We start from the raw sequence: 17839 nt of genomic DNA, 5'->3' as shown, positions 1-17839 counted from the left end.
GAGATGACATCACTTCGCATATCAATGAGATGTATGGACATGCGAGATCCTCCGCTAATGAAGAGAGAGAGGGGGGGGGGACCTGCCAGTAACATGTGGTAAGAGAGGGGGGATTGGGAGGACGTGGCGAAGAGAATAAGGCCACCACATTTCTTGGGAGGCTCAACGGGGACGCATGGCGAACTGGTTAGCCCCCCTCCCATCAACCACCCCCACTTTGACAAGGCAACGCCCACTCAACCACTAGACCCATCCACGCAATGAGTGGCTTCCCATGCCCCACTGGCTATATTCCCAGCCTCCGAGGTCAGAAAATGCTTAACCCGAACAAAGTTTTACAAAATCCTCGGGACACCGGGGCAGTCTTTATAAAAGCCAGCGAGCCTCTCTCAGCCAGCGTGGACGTTGAGACCGGGAGTGGAGGGGGTAAGTGTGGGGGGTGCGCGGTAGAGGAAGGGACGGAGAGAGGATGCGGGGGAGAGGCAGAGGGAGGCAGTCCCGGGGTGTTTACGATGTAGGCCGAGCGCTGAGAGACGCGCGGCGGCTATGACTGCATGGAACGGCGGCGCTCAGCCCTGCTGTCTGCTGGACAGATCGCAGCACCCAGCCAGACAATCCGCCTCCTCCATGCTCTTCACCGCAAAAAGGCACGCTGAATCAAAGACCGCAGCACAATCCGAGCAGGAGCGAGAGAGGCTCCCAGAACAAAAAAAGCGGGCACGAGTTTCCTGTATCATTCAGTGGCACGGTGTCCATTCCCAGTGGTGCAGTGAGGATGGCATGGGCCCTTGCTGGTGCAAGAAATGAAATGACACTCCCGTGTTCCAGTTTTCTGCATAGTCTGGCACCTGCATCATCATCATATAACGAAACCTGGGCCCCTCTGACCCGTGGGCTCCCTGTGCAGTTGCACCGCCTGCACACTCGGTAGCTACGCCGCTGTCCATTCCCTGCTTCTGGAGGAGCTTGGTGTGTTCTCGGTGTCGCACGGCCGTGAGGATGGCGATGGTTTGGGCAGGCCTCCATCCAGCGGTGGAGAGATCAAAAGGCGACGGTGGAGATGATGGACTGGCAGCGGGGGTCACCCGTCAAGTGGAAGTCGAGCCACGCCTCGCGGTCACTGCTGAGTGTCAGAAGGGACGCGTCGTTCGTGACAAGAGCAAAATTCCGCACGTAAAAAAAGATCAGCGACTGCGACCGAATTGGAGTGAAGAAAACGACGAACCACTGCGAAGGTGACTGCGCCACGCGGTGCCTCCCATTGCTGTCACGTGTTGCATGCGATGCAAAAGGATGACATCAGCGCCGCCTGTCCCCCCCCCCCACGTCTCGTCCGAGTCGTTGACCTGGGCGCGACGTTGGTAGAAACGTGGCCGTTATATGCGTACTCGGAAGGAGCTCATCAAAGATCCGATGCGATCAGGAGCGACCTTCTGGCTGCACATAGACGACAGTGGGAGGCGCGTGATCGTGCCCTAAACCAAGCTAAGCTATGTTTTATTTTACCAGCTAAGGCCCACTGAGCTGTATAGCTGTTTTTCAGAAGCGGCCTGACCTCAAATGATAACTCAACGAAGTGTCTTGTCACGTGGAAATTTATAGCAGCCAAATACTCAACGCGCATATTTCGGGAAAAAACTGCAGGACCTGGAGAAAAATCCATGCCACCATGGGGAGAGAGAGAAACACGCAAACTCAAAAAATACAGCGGGCGACTGGCTTGGGATTGAACCTACGACCTCCTGTATACTAGGCGAGGTAGTTTACACCTCGCCACCGCGGTGCATTTGAACAGCGCACGGTACGAACGGCCAATGTCTCCTTCACAGTCGGACAATATTAGGAAGCCACAGGAGCAATCCATTTTGAAATATAGATTTCAACCTAATTTCTTCAGAACTGCTTTTTGTTGTCCTTCCCCCGGCACTTCCGATTATATTTATCACAGTTGGCTACATATTGCGCGAAAGAAGATCAACATACATACACAATAGAAGGGTCGCCCTGTTGGGGTTTGGCGAGGTGCAATGTGCCCATCACATGAGCGACCACCGCTCATGAGACGCTCACCCAGAAGCCGTAGACGCCATACACCAGGCAACTCGTGATGCAGTCGAACCGATTGCCAATCTCAACACACAGCTGTAATATTTTGCAGGTCGCTCTGCAAAATGCTGCATGGAAGAGAGAGAGAGAGATTTGACTTCAAGTGCATCAGAATCACGGTGACATGGTTTGCCGTCACGTGGAAATTCTTCTCAACAGAATAAAGACTGCAACTGCCCCTTGCGAGAGACGTAGCGTTGGCCAGCGCTTGAGCCGCTTACACAAGCACGGAGAGAAGAATGTTTTCCCCACCATAATCGCGTCATTGTGCCGCAGAATTTGGACGGCAAAGAGGATTAGGGGGGCTGCGGCGAGTGAGGCTCTCTCCGCGGGTACGGCCTGGGGGGGTCTCTCCCCAATCTCGAGTCCTCGCGACCCACCCACAACGTCTCCGCCAGCCTTCTCCATCTTCTCCATCCCAAAACTAAGTAGAGTTCCATGCTGCACGCGCCTGATGATTGCTGAAGGCTCAAAACCGCGGGCAGCTGGCGGCGGCGCGCCGATGCCTGAGAATCAAAATCTCCTCGGGCGGCGAGATGTTAACCACCTTGCCTGGTATACGGGAGGTCATGGGTTCGATCCTAACTGATGCCAGAACATTTGGAATTTGCTTGTCTCATTCTCCCGTGGCCACGTGGGTTTTCCTTCGGGCCCTCCAGTTTTTCCCTCCATATGTAGATACACTCGTTTAGAGTATGTGGCTGCTCTAAATTTCCACATGATAAGCCACTTCGTTGAGCTTTCATTTGTGGCCAGGTCGCTTCTGAAAAATAGCTATATATTTCTCAGTGGGCCTTGCCTGGTAAAATAAAAAATTAAATAGTAGTTAGTATCTGTCACTGCCACTATCTTAGCAGCACGAATCGGGTACTAGACGGGAATATATGTGACCTGGAAAAGAACGGCGTTCGAAAGTTTATCACGATCAGTCACTTGTGTTTGGTTCCCGGCCACGGCTAACATCAGTGGCGAGTGACATCAGAACCGGTCCTGCTCTCTTCCTCTGCACCTTGACCAACCCGCACCTTCACCGTATGGTCATACGAGCGCGCATGATTGACGAGAAAGCCTTCATCCAGCAGCGGACTGGCACATAATCTATGCCGCGTGTATCCTGGCGGGCTGCTGGCTGGACACCTGTCCACCACCCCAACAGTAACTCTATTAAAGAATAAAAATGGATTTTACCCTATTTGGCAATAAAATAGGTATTAAGATGTTATTGCTTTATACTTTTATTCAGGCATAAATGTCCCATAGATAGTAACTCTGTTGGTCGAGGCTGCTGGGGCAGTTGCCACCGAAACTAACGAGGTAACTGGCTACGCGGGATTTTTTCCACGTAACAAATACACGTTCGGCAGACTAAGTTCGAAAGACATTTAATATTGATTATAATAGATAGCGAAACTGAAGAGGCGAGAGTTATACATACAAAAGATTGACCACGGTTCATGAAGAATCGCTCTTTGAAATTTGTGCCCCGATGTTAATGTCATTATTTCGCGAGAATTATTCCATCAATCCGACAAAATATTTACAAAATAGCTCACAACACATACTATATTGGCATTTTTTTACTACATGACATAACAGAAAGGGTTAAACCTATTCTTATTTTTCATACTTTGATACTCGTAAAAAAAAGGTCCCATAGATATAACTGCTCAACGCGAGCTGTACATGGCTCTGATACTGTTGGGCATTGCCTTTGTGCTATTCACCTTTTGGCGTTCTCTGGTTTGACACTGGTGAGACGGGGCCGTCGATGCTGTCACAAAGGCCGTCTCTGGTGTAGGCCCATCAGTTTCAAAGACAATGCATACATTAGCAGGGCATGTTTATTTGCATGTTTTGCCACAAGTATACGTGGGGTTCATGCAGACATCTTAACACCTGCTTTATTGCCTTGAATGGTAAAACCGATTCTTATTTTTCGATGTAAAGCTTTCGTGACTGCAGGGATTCATCTTCTTGGTTCTTTCGATAAAGTCACTTAGAAAGAAAATAATAAAATAATAAAAATAAAACATTATAAAATCATTCTAACGACGTTTCGGCCACAACGCAAGCAGCCGTCCTCAGGCAAAGAACAGGTCTGTCGATAAGACAGAGTCTGAATGAATAAACGTCGTGAGAATTATTTTATTATGTTTTATTGTTTTTATTTTATTATTTCCATTCTACGTGACTTTTACCGAAAGAACCAAGAAGACGATTTCTATTTCTCACACTTTTGATCCTGCCAAAAAAAGGTCCCATCGTCTCTTATGTTCCATTGCAAATCAACAATGGCTTCCCTCTCTACGCGAGGCATACAAAAACGCACAGCAAAACTTGGGGGGGGGGGGGGGGAAAGGCGCCCTGCTCCTGCTGCTGCTGCTGCTGCCGCCCCCACACTCAGTTCGAGCTGTCACAAGGGCGTCAGGCTGAGCTTCCCCAGGCACCGCTGCTGCAGCTGCAGCTGCAGGCAGTGCCCCTATATGGCCGTGCTGCTCGTACGCTGGGAGCCAGCGGCGGAAAAATCGTCGAGTGCTGCCGGCGGCGCGACTGCATCGTTGTCTGCGTACGGTGCGGAAGACGTTCAACATAGAGTGCATACAAAGGGGGCTACGAAGAGGGGGGGGGGTACTGCTGATTAGGGGGTAGGCGAGAGGGTGGAGATGCAATTGTTTACTTGAGAGAAGGTCCCATGCCGACTGCGCTGCGCCACTGATAGCAGCCGCCCTGGTGCGTTCCCTCGCGAGAAGGGGTTTGTGGTACACTTTGGGATATTCCGAGAGGAATTTAACAATCAATAATAATTCTTCTCTGCTGGGTCAAGGCGTCCCCCCCCACCCCAGACTCGTGGAGGTTGTTTATTTTGGTGGCGAGTGGCGAGTGATGTCTATGAAACTACTCAACTATTTTTTTTTTCGGGCAAGTCCCACTGAGCTGCATCGCTCTTCTTTAGAAGCGACCTGGCCACCACAAATGATAGCTCAACGAAGTGGCTTGTCACTGTGTGGAAATGTACAGCAGAAGGCATGTTGTTTCTAAGTGTCCGGAGAAAAATACCCACGACCACGTCGAGAGAGACACCGCAAACTCCCAATACACAGCAGGCGTCAGGGTCGGGATCGAACCCACAACCCCCTGTATACCAGGCGAGGTAGTTAACATCTGAACCGAACCTAGCCTGACCAATCCGCATTGACGAGCACAGTGAAGTATGTTCAAATAACCCGCCACCCCCATGACCTACAGGGCATGGGGGAGGCCTTTATCCAGCAGTTGAACAACAAGGTGGGGTGCAATAAGGAGAACTGACCCCTTGTGTGTAAACGCCTCCACTGAGCCAATGGATGGCCTGTGCTGTGTGAATTCCATCCCTTCCTTCCACCACAGAGCCCCCCACCACTCAACCACAGCCCCAGCTCAACGATGAGTGCTAGGGTGCGCTGGGTGCAGGGCCGGATTAAGATTTTGTTGGCTCCTGGGCTGCAGGTACTGTGAGGGCCCCCCAGTAATATTTTCAAAAGGAAAACAAAGTTTAAAAAAATTTTTAATCAATTTTTTTACAAGGCTAACAACAAATAGAATTCAGCATTCACAAATGAAATAACTTTTAACTTAATTTCTGGAGGCCCTCCAGCTGGCGGAGGCCACTGGGCTGCAGCCCCTAAAGCCCCCCACGACTTAATCCGGCCCTGGCTGGGTGTCGCGTCTGCGAGCGGTGGCGCAGCGGTTAGCGCGCTCCGCTACGAACCCGACCATCCCGAGGTCGATTCCGGCTCACGGCCAACACCACCGACGATTATCTGAACCGGTGCTGGACCTCCCCTAGGTCGACTCGGCCTCAAATGAGTTGCTGGTGCGGAGTGAAAAAATATCGCCACTGGCGAGACAAAGGCGGCAGGGCGTGGTGTTGGCTACCCCCCCCCCCTCGCATGCTGTGTGTTCGCGAACGGCACTTGCCCCAAAAGTCTGATAAGGTTATACGGGGGATCTTTGTCTTTTGGGTGTCCCGTGCGGTGTGCTTGGGTGACGGGGAATCCCTCCCTGACCGCCGCCGCGAACTGGTGGACAAAGTTCAGGGCCACGCAGGCAGAGAGAGAGACGCGGCTCCCCCAGGGGCACAGAGCGCAGTGGGGCCCGCGATCGCCGTGTTGACACACGGCTTGTTTGCCATCCAGGCTGACAGCGAGAGCAAACGAAAATTAGTCCTAAAAGCATCAGCCGATGCACCAAAAATTTCCACGGGCAAACAACAACATTCCCCTCGCCACAATGCAACTATTAATTATTGTTTTTTTTGTTTGGGAGAGGGCAATGGCCTGGCCTGGTGTAGGCGTGAGTGAAGCATTGCAGGGAACTGCCCTTGAAGAAGACCGCTTGTGTTGCGATCGAATCGTCGTGGGGTTTTTTTTATTATGATTTTTCTATCTACATGACTTTACCGAAAGAACCAAGAATATGCCCGCAGCAGGTTCATCAGTGGCATACCATTGGACCGTTAGGGTCAGATAGGGCCTGGCCTGACCCGGAGAACGGGCAAAACACGTCTTTCTCAGGCGTTTAGGAATACCACGGTGTGAACTTCACCATCAATTGCCACGCAGAGTGGACGAGGAACTACGATTGGCGGCGCGGCAGCAGAGCGAGTGGCTTGCGATCAGAAGGGTCGCGAGTTAAACTCCTGGTTGCGGCTGTTGACCGAGCCCATCATCCCACCTTGGTCGACAACACGAGTACAGCTTTGTGGGGAAGTTAACAGCTGTTGTGCCGCGACACTCGTCCCCCGCCATAGGAATGCAAAGCGGGTGGTGAGCACCAATGCCTCAACGGGAATCACTTTGACTTTGAATCTGACACAGGATCCTTATAAGAAAGTTACTCACCAATGATGCAAGCAACACCCGCCGTGAACCGAGACAGGATCTTTAACCCTCACCATGGGATCGCTCATACATGTGCATCATGGCCCTCGTCCCCAGGAAGTCCCCAGATTGGACGAATTTTTTTGTCGCCAGGGGTCACCCACAAAGTCACTTAATCCGGCGGCATAATCGCGCGCCGAGTTGGCAATATTGCCTTGGGGGCGGGGGTTGGTGGAACACGTGAGGATTAGTGTGCCCCGAAAGATTCCTTACCCCCTGGGCTACGAGGTTATAATAAAGGCGGGTTCGTAACCCCTCCCCCCTCCCCCGTGTACAAGGGTGATCTCGAGCTCTCTCTCTCTCACGAACGCGACCGCACACCGACCAACGAATGGCCTCAACAACGCAGAGCGAGGGGCACCTCTTGGAAAAGGTGTCATGAGAGTTGGAGAGAATCCTGTTTCGAGGCGAATTCCTTCCCGAGGAATTACGAACTGGTCTCAGTCTACCGGCGGTGCCGTGTTTCGGCCAAGGACAAATACTTTAACGGAAGAAAAAAAGAATAATTTCACCCCTCTGTAAATTCCTGAGCTAAATCTGGAGTTCAATGCAGACATTCTTGTCGGAGCTATGTACGGGAGTTCGTTCCACAGCGTGTTCCAACGCTGTGGTGTAGCTGTCGAGTGTGCAGGCAGTGAGGCACCTTGCATATATCAGAATCGATATGCAGACTGGAGGAATCTGATGAGCTATGAAGCTCTTTTTCACACATGTCCAGGAGGACATAGGGGCACAGAGCGGAGTTTTTTTTGTATTTGCTTTGGTTCCACATTGAGAGACGTAACCAGTTCACAACTCCAGTCCTAGCGAACCACAGAGGAGGCCTTTGGTGATGGATCAGCCACACACGTTGGCAGCAGTGCACAAACAGCAACAAACTCAGAGCATGAGTCAACCAATCCAAGATTTGCAACACGCCATATTCGGGAAAGAGCTGAGTCGGCATCGCGGATAGCACAGAGAACATTAAACCAACACTAATAAATATACAATAGGCGATGATATGTGCAATGGCTGTTGTTCATAGCACACGCTTTCTGAAGTTGTATCAATTGACTCTTATCCACGCTAAATGGGACACCTCATGCCCTGCTTTTCAGGTGGTTGTCACACGGTGGACAAATCGTTGGTACGGACAGTCCCCGGCTTACAAACAGCTCAGTGGGTCTTACCTGTTACAATAAAAAGTTGAGTTTAAGTGTAGTTATTGATAGTGGTTGGCTTACCATTACTATACTTTGCACTCCTATCGTTTCTCTGCATTGTTTGTAGTTGCAACTTTCTGACCCGCTCCTACCAGACATCTGTGAGAGAGAGCTTCATCTCTCATCGGATTTCTCCACGTTAAATTCTGATGCTGACCTCGTCTCAAGACGCCGCACGGAGAGCTCGCTCCATCGCTCGCGTGTTTACTTCACAGAGGGGGAAGAGGCAGCACACCTGCAGAGTAAAGAGCGACGGTGACTGGGGCGACGCCGCCGCTGTCGCCCGTCAGAGATGAACCGAGCCCGACTGTGGCAAATCACGAAATGTGATTTTGCCGACTCCCGTGAACTCGTCGCACGTGAGATCGCAGCTTTAAATCGCGGCCGGCTAAAAACCGGATTCGAACCCAGGTTTCTCGACGGTGCTGGGCTCGGTGTCTCTGACCTCTGAGCCACCCAACAACGCGAATATTACAACTGGGATGTTTGGCATCACGGTTTTGCCTCGGTTCAATTTGATACAAAAAGACAAAGATCCCCTCCGGATAGCCTTAATAGACTGTTTGGGTCGAGTGCTGTTAGTGCTGTAAGCAAGCACGTACATTTAACACACACACACGCCCGCGCGAGTACACAGCCCTGTTGTATTTTTTTGAGTTGGCTATTTTACACGGGACTTCCGTGGTGCCGTGAGCACAGCAACATCAACAAAGGACAAACAACAACCCATCAACATTGCCGAAAAACAAGTAGAGGCTCCTTACGGAATATCGCACAACTTAACAAAAGCGGGCCAGCACCTGCCAGAGCTAATGATGATACAGGAACAAAAACATAGGGGGTTTCCCCTTTTTTCTGGCAACAAAACTTAAACCTTTTACAGGTACTGGCAAAGGAGGTCTAATGATGATACACGAAATAAGAACTCGAGTTTTGAATCGAGTCGGGCCATCACAGGAGCCTAGAAGAAGAGGCGATGGGGGGTGGAGGGGGTGGAGGGGGCAGGAGCGAACCTTGTCGTCGTCCCCTCCACCACCCGGTGGCCAAAGCTACGAGTTGGGGCCCCCTTTGACAACCACCATGAGATTTGTCTTCAAGAACAGTGTCAAAGAACAAAACACTTGTTCAAAACCACGGTTTTAATTTGTTTTAAATCAAATGTTTAATGATGTGGTTAGGCAAGAGGAGTCCGCGACATATACCAGCCTAGGTGCGACCGTGCGAGACAAATCTGAAAAAAAAATTGGGGGGGGGGGCCCACTTGACCCATTGCTGCTGATACCCTCTGAGCTGATCATGTCGCTACCACGCCACCGTAGAGGGGGCGGCTCTAAAGTCAGAGAGCAGAGCGAGGGCTCAATGAGGGAGAGCAGAGCGAGGCGTAGTCACACACTGCAACACGGCGGCTGGGACGCGAGCCCTGTTGGCCGCTTCGGTTGGCGAGCGACTGCTGCGTTGCTGGAGAGCGCGCAACAGGACAGCACCCCCATGGGGGTGTGGGGGCAGCCCCCGGGGGTTGGGGAAAGGTTGTGGGGGCAGCCCTGGTCCCAGTACAACGGTGCGTCGAGTGTTTTTTTGTCGCGTCGATCCGAGCAAAATCAAAAGTCAAACTCGTAGGCAGGTGGTGGTGGTGGTGGTAGAGTTTTGGGTGAGTGGTGGTGTAGCGGTTAGCGCGCTGCGCTACGAACCCGGCGACCTCAAGTTCGATTCCTGCTCATGGCCAACACCGGTGACGGTTATCTGAACAGGGCCTCCCCTAGGTCAACTCGGCCTCAAATGAGTATCCGGTGCGGTGTGTAAACATCGCACTTAGGTAGACAAAGGCGGTCGGGCGCGGTGCTGGCCACCCACCCCCTCATGTGCCGTGCCGGCCTTCATAGGTGCTCGCTTAACAGCACTTGCCCCTACAGTCTGTTGAGGCTGTACGAGGGTGCTTTGTATTTGGTGGTGGTGCTGTTGTTGCTAAAACGAGAAGTGGGAGGAAAGCTCCCCTTGTCTGGCGACCCAGCCGGGGGTGCAAATTCCACATTGAGATCGACGAGACGACCACTGTTGTAGACTTCCCAATCGACATACTCATTGGCTGCTTTAGAGTATTTGGCTGCTATAGATTTCCACACGCCGATAAGCCACTTCCCGTTGAGATATCATTTGTGGTCAGTTCGCTTCTGAAAAAGAGCTGTGTAGCTCAGTGGGGCCTTGCTTGGTAAAAACAAAAAAAACCGACACCCGCAATCACACGAATACACACCCATACATGGTTCATACAGACGAGACACACACCATACCACAACATCCACCATTTACCACGATTCTATTCGTGCGTTTTTGGCAGTGCGTTCAGGAGCTAAATGCCAATGTCGAGGTCTGCTGCTGCTGGTCACAACGAAAGGGCTTCGGGAGAGAGTTCGCGTCCTTGTCGCTGTCCTCAGTGGTTTACTTTAAGGTCCGTAGTGTCGGTTCCATGGCCACAATCTCACTCGCGTGGCTTGTCTTTGATGTACCTCTATGGGTCTCTCATGTATGGCTATGCGTCTTTATGCATCAGTGTGTGTCCCTATGGGTCTATCTGTATCTTGTGGGGAGCGATAGTGTAGCGGTTAGCGCGCTGCGCTATGAACCCGACGACCCGAGTTCGATTCCCGCTCACGGCCAACACCAGTGACAATTATCTGAACCGGTCCCGGGCCTCCCCTAGGTCGACTCAGCCTCAAATAAGTGTGGTGTGTGAACATTACCACTACGGAGACAAAGGCGGTCGGGCGTGGTGCTGGCCACCCATCCCCTCGTGTACCGTTGCGGCCTTCATAGGCGCTCGCTAACAGCACTTGCCCCTACAGTCTGTTAAGGCTATATGGGGGATCTTTGTCTGTGTGTCCTCCACGTGTCTCTCCGGGATTTTTGTTACCTTGCGGTCCATAGCTTGGGTTGCAGTGCCACAATCGAACGACTGTGGCTCGCGTCTTTCATTTTCCACTCACGGAGATGCGCGCATCGGCCAGCTGCTGTTGATGTTCTGATGCCGTTGATGGTTCCACCACCAGCGTCATAGCCAGGAGGTGCTCTACGTTTTGGCCACTTAACAGCAGAGACGTAACCGCGGCGCTCGTGCCAGGCTAGGTGCACCTCCCGCACCTCCGAGTAGCACGCTTGGCTACGTACGGCGCGAAAGAAGTTCGACGTACTGCGTGCATACTTTGAGACCAACGTGTGCGACAAAGAAAGGTTTCGCTGGTGGCGGGTCCTAGGGGCAAGACGCTCGTGGTGTTGGTTGGTCAGGGGCAATTGGCAGGTGAGCTACGTGCGTATCCCCACGCTCTCATTTGTCCGCGTTTTAATCCGCCGGGACCTCTGCACACACACCCCACACACACCACACCACACACCACACCACACACACACACCACACACACACACCACACACCACCCCACACACCCCACACACCCCACACCACACCCCACACACACCACACACACACACACACCACACACGCGCGTGTGCGTACAGCCACAATGTAAATAATGCCTCCTCCACAACTATCCTCGAACCGCCCTGTCCCCCACCGCCATCACAGTCCACCCTGGCGGAGTTCAAGCACTGCAAGTTGGAAGCGCGCGGAGCGACGCGCGTCAACAAGCGGATGCCACCCTCCACTAAACCACGCGCGCGACAACTCGAGAAACGTGCCACTCGCTAATTGTACAACGGCGAAATGATTTCGACGCCTCCATCGCCATCGACTCCGGACACACGAGGTGCCTGGGGGGCTTGTTCACGTCCGTCGGGCCGGTGGCGATCTGAGCCGAGATGCGAAGACGGCGGAGAGTGGAGGCGCCGCGCGTCGCTGCGTAAAAGCGCACGGCACTCACCTCTCTGTCGGTCCTGTCGCTCTTCCCGTGAACGCCTCTCGCACGCCCGGTGTCTTCACGCCTTTGTCTCCCTTCGCGCGCGCGCGCGGGCGTCCTTAATCCTGTGGTCTCGGGTCGCCTCCTCTCCTCCTCTCCCGTCACGCGTCCTACCTCCCTCCCGCACGCCTCCTCCTCCTCCTCGTCTCCCTATCTACTGGTCCCTGTCGTCTTCTCTCGCCGCCACCTCGACCTCGTGCCCTCTCGCGTTCTGTTCCTCCCTATCCTCTCCCCGTGCGTTCTTCCGTCTCCTTCCCCTCCTAGGTCCAAGCGCCGAGCGTTGATCTCGCCCCCATCTGCGCCACTCTCCGCTCTCTCTCTCTCGTGGCTCTGCACCCTCTCACTCCCAGCGCTCTCCTCTCTCTCTCCCCGTTTGTTCACCCCCTCTGACATCACATCCTGCGCCTCACACCTGAAGGCAGCGGCTGCCCGGGTCCCGCGTGCGAGTGACGCCCCCACTCAGCCGCGTATGCGCGGTACACGTACGTTAAACTTCTTTCGCACCGTACGTAGCCAGCCGTGCTTATCGGAGGTGCGGGGCGAAGGACAACGAACTGAACACGAAAAGTAGTTTAAAAAAAAGAAATTAGTTTTCCATCGAGATGAGTTACATGTGCATAGCTCCCCAGTGGCTTCCTCACATCGCAAGGAGGAGCGTTCCAGATGGCCGCAGAAACGCATCGATGCGGTGACCGATAGAGGCCCCCATGCGCTGAACCGTGACCTTGCAGGCTCTGTCCAGCGCTGGACCTTGACCGGTGGTTGTTGTGTGGGGGGGGGGGGGCACAGCGTTAAAGCGCGAAGCAGAACGAGTCACGGTACGCGATCTTCCCTCAGCTGCACATGCACTAACGTTCTCAACGTTTTTTTTTCGTGCGAAAAGTCGGTGCCCTTGTGAAGCCACAACCACCGCGTTTGTGAAAATGTTGCACCGCGGGTTGGGAAGATGGGCAAGCCCCCGCCCCCCGCCCGCTCCTCCTGACACCACGGGGCTGCGTAGGTTCCCCCTGAGCACCTCGCCTGGAAAAGCCATTGCCACCCCAGGGGCCGTTCATAAATGACGTCACGCACCTAGGTGGGGGGGGGGGTCAGACATTTGTGACGAGGGGGGAGGGGCTTTGAGAAATGTGACGTCACATCAAATATAGACAACGCGTTCTATTCAATTAAATATACTTTTTAATACATGTTTTCTCCTACAACATCAGAGTGTAGCGCCACATTTAATACGCACTACAATGGCAATAGTTTAAAGCGATTTGAAGCATGTTTTATTTTCAAAATGGAAGTTTGGTTTGGGGGAGGGGGAGCAGATCTTTGTGACGTCATATTTGAGGAAGGGGGGGGGTCTGACTTTTTGTGACGCCGTGTGACGAAGGGGGGGATCAAAAATCTTCCAAAATTGGCGTGACGTCATTTATGGACTGCCCCTAACGCAAAGCGCCCAATTTAACCAGAGCAGCGTTCTTCATTTTTCAAGGCTCAGGGGGCCACTGGCGGCCCCTGGTGGCCTTTAGTGCGGCCCCTGACGTAGCGGCCCCCGACAATACACAACGCGTGAACACCACACACCCATCATCATCATCGTGCTTCTGTGAAACCCACAACGGCCATCAGCACTGATGATGTCTTATCGGCGAAAGTGCCCCCCCCTTCCCTTCCCCTCTGAAAATGTGTGAAAAACATTGCCTGAAACAAACATCCCATCGGAGCAGGACTCTCCTGAAAATAATGTTGGGAATCAGTGAGGCTTTTACCGGATGAATCCATGGCAGCGGTGACCACATTGCTGACGGATGCGATCGTGGACGTGGTTGTTACTCAGCTTTCACATCTCCCAGGTTAAGCAGCGGGTCGGTGGAACCAGATAGCAACACCGCCCACCCCGCTACTGGCAGACTATACCTGTCTGTGATGGACAGCGCCTTCGCGATCGCCTTACGCCGCAAGTGTAACTGACTGCTAATCAGCGCTCAATATGTGATGATCATGGGTGACCATGTTGCCATACCCTGCAGTGAGCCTCTCACAGAAACATTGCCATTACCTTTCGATTTAAAGCTTTCGTGACCGCAGGGATTCATATTCTTGGTTCTTTCGGTAAAGTCACGTAGAAGGGAAATAATAAAATAATGAAAATATAACAATAACATTCTCACGACGTTTCCATTGCAACACAAGCAATCATCATCAGGTGTGAAAACCACAGCTAGTGCGGGTCCTGTAGCATATATTATAAAGGGGCCCTAAATGAAAAAAAACCCACCTAAATATTAAAACACAAATGTTTAACTTGCATAGTAAAGTAATTGTGTTGTTCATTTGCTACACAGCCAGATCATACGATCGCTAACCTTGAGAGGCTCACGGGACCAGCAGATGATCGCACAACGCACGGACGACGCTGCCCTCCGACTGGTCCGCGCGTTTGCTTTGCTCGACGGCGCCTTTACCAACGGCGAGGATTCTGATTTGAAATCAGTGCGGATAAAGGAGGCCGGTGGGATGTCCATCACCACCATCACCATCATCACCATCATCACCACCATCACTATCATCACCACCATCACCATCATCACCACCATCACCACCATCACCATCATCAACCGGCGTGCACGCAGATAAGGCGTGTCCCTGGGAGGCGACTCAGTTCGGGAAACAGTCTTAGCCCAATATATTTGTCGAATAATGGAACAAAAAATACGTAAGTGAAATAATCATAACAATGCATTGACAATTTGACACGTTCTATGGACGTGTAGGGGTGTCAGGGGAAGGATTCCCACCAATAGGTGGGTTAGTGGGAGGGGTGATCGAGGAGATATAAGGAGAGAACGGACGGGAAGAGGGGGCCTTTGGCGGGAACGAGATTGGGACGGCTGGGGACAGGTGTGGATGGAAGAAAAGGAATAAAGGACGAGACCCCTGCAATCTGGTGTCGGCTCCCCCTTTACAGACGTAACCTGTCCGTTCCTCGCTGCGGACGTGACCTTCCCATTGGACGTGACCGTTACATGGGCCTCGCACAGTAAGAGAGAAGCAACGGACAACACGCAGCCAGCCAGCCAGCCAGCAAAACTTGTTTTTATCTCTCTCTCAATAATATAGCATGGTGTATCTTTTTGGGGAGGGAGGGAGGGAGGGAGGGAGAAGGGGCTGGCAGTCACAACTACCCCTTTCATTTACGCCTCCGGTCATCATCCTCGTGTTGTTTGTCGCTTGTCACTCTGATTTCTCGCAACACGGACCTGAATCTATATGTGTAAAGGAGCCGTCCATAAATTACGTCACGCACCTTGGGGGGGGTGGGGTCAGACATTTGTGACGATGTGTGACGAGGGGGGGGGGGGGTGAGAAATGTGACGTCACATCAAAATGCGCAACTTTAAATAAATATAGACAACACGTTCCACTTAATTAAATAGACTTTTTAATAAATGTTTTCTCCTACAACATCAGAGTGCAGCGCCACATTAAATACCCACTGCAATGACAATAGTTTAAAGCGATTTGAAGCATGTTTTATTTTTGGGGGGGGGGGGGGGGGGTAGAGCTTTGTGACGTCATATTTGAGGGGGGGGTCTGACTTTTTGTTTCGCCGTGTGACGAAGGGGGGGGGGGTCAAAAATCGCGTGACGTCATTTATGGACGGCCCCATATTTATATCAAATTAGTGATGTAACTGTGTCGTGTTGATGCGTGCCGTGCCCATCGCTTGGCGTCCACTCTGAGTGCAAGTGCCCGATTTAACAACGACGGCCGCCATTCGCCACTCGGTAGCGGTGACGATGCCACGGCGCTTGTGCCAGGCTAGGTTCACTTTGAGGCCACTCGAAGTTTCGAAGGCTCGCAGCATGTAGGAGGTCACGGGACAGACCCCCCCCCCCTCCCCCGATGTGCCGTGTGTTGACGGACTGAGATGACCGGCAGATGCACCAGCTGTGCCCCCTGCTGTGCACATTCGGTGCTGACGTGGTGCTGGCAACTCGTGGCTCCACACACCAAGGCCGTAGCCATGGAGTCAACATTAGGGGGGACCAAATCTTCCAGGGCCCCCCCCCCCCGGAAAAAAAATCTAAATTTGAAAACGAATTTTCTGCCTAAAATATAAAAAAAATTCACTGACACGTATGATGGACTTTTTATTTCATATTTTACAATAATGTCTAATAGTAAACTGTATTGCATTGCTCTGTTTTTTCTTTTTTTACTTTTTCTTGTTTCATTGTATGTAATGGCAGAGATGATGGATTAATAAAGTACAACCATAACCACAATCATATAAACAGAAATCTATTTTATGGCAACATATTGGGGGGTGACATTTTGAGCATATTTGAAGGGCGAACAGCACGCAGGCAATGCCACTATCAGAGCATTTATAGCTCGGGGTGAGCAGCTACAAACGTATTCATGGCTACAACTTGATTCCTTGCAAAAGGTTTCTATCCGGTGTTTTAAAAGCTTAACACCTCCTGTTTTATTGACAGAAAGGGCAAAACCTATTCTTATTCTTTCATAGTATGTGGCTGCTATACATGTCCACGTGATAAGCCACTTCTTTGAGCTATCATTTGTGGCCAGGTCACTTTCGACAAAGAGCTATACAGCTCAGTGGGCCTTACCTGGTTAAAAAAAAGGTTAAAAATTTTATTTAAAGCTTTCGTGACTGCAGGGATTCATATTCTTGGTTCTTTCGGTAAAGTCACGTAGAAGGGAAATAACAAAATAATATAAGTATAAAAAGTGGCGGTTTTTCCTAACGTGCTGACGTTAGGAAAACCGCCACTTTTTTCAAATTTTCTTGCTGTGGATTTCACACCTGATGACGATTGCTTGTGTTGCAGTCGTAACGTCGTGATAATTTGTATTGTTTTATATTTTTATTATTTTATTATCTGGCTGTGACGGTCCCACCTGATGACGGAGACTTGTGTTCCCTCCGAAACGTCGTGATTTTTATTATTTTATTTTTATTAATTTTAATTTCATTTTTTACCTACGTGACTTTACCGAAAGAACCAAAAATTGTTCATTTTATATTTGCACCTACCCACCCAGCTGCCTGTCCGCCCTATGGCCTAATCCACCTTACCCATCGCGCTGACCTGGTGTCCGTAGTGGCCGTCCTTTCCAGAGATCGTTTCCCGCCGCGGAAATGTGGAATTCCCACATCTGGCTCAGTTTGAGGCCAATGGAAAAACGGCGCCGCCTCGATGAGACGCTCACACCCCGAGAACAGAGGTCGCAACCGGGTACCCGATACCCGTACCCTACCCGATACCCGGCTACCCGTACCCGGCCAGGTACGGGTACGGGTACCCGTTTGCGACCCTGGTGCGGCCAGGTACGGGTACGGGTAGGCCGTGAGTCACTGGTGAGCAACCGTTTGTCACTCATTTCGGGTAGGGTACGGGTACGGGTAGGGAACGGGTACGGGTACCCGGCTGGGTACGGGTACCCAGTTGCGACCCTGGTGCGGCCGGGTACGGGTACGGGTAAAGAATCAAAACCCGTTTGCGACCTCTGCCCGAGAGCGTCGGCAGACGGCGCTAGTCACTCACAGATGGCAAGGACGCGCATTGGCGCTGACGGAGTTACAATTCGCAGGCGAAAATCCTGCGTGAGAAAATTCACAGACTGACAATTCGCCCCCTTCCCATTGCCATCCCCGCACGTCAAAACATTGAAGCACCGGACAGG

The 17839-nt window shown here is 51.9% G+C and overlaps 1 protein-coding gene across 1 annotated transcript in view; it reads right to left on the bottom strand.

The window, feature by feature from the left end:
* TMEM98 (transmembrane protein 98) overlaps window positions 1-12516 on the bottom strand; it is a 28120-nt gene extending 15604 nt beyond the window's left edge. The window contains exon 1 of the mRNA XM_061555845.1: window positions 12101-12516. The gene's annotated coding sequence lies outside the window, so the exon portion shown is untranslated. The remainder of the gene's footprint in view (window positions 1-12100) is intronic.
* Window positions 12517-17839: the final 5323 nt, after the last annotated feature.

This window comes from Lethenteron reissneri, chromosome 21 (assembly GCF_015708825.2).
Source record: "Lethenteron reissneri isolate LAM-NWPU_2019-01 chromosome 21, ASM1570882v1, whole genome shotgun sequence".
Classification (NCBI taxonomy): Eukaryota; Metazoa; Chordata; class Hyperoartia; order Petromyzontiformes; family Petromyzontidae; genus Lethenteron; species Lethenteron reissneri.
The sequence above is the reverse complement of the archived record's forward strand: the minus strand, read 5'-3'. Positions and strand labels throughout refer to the sequence as shown.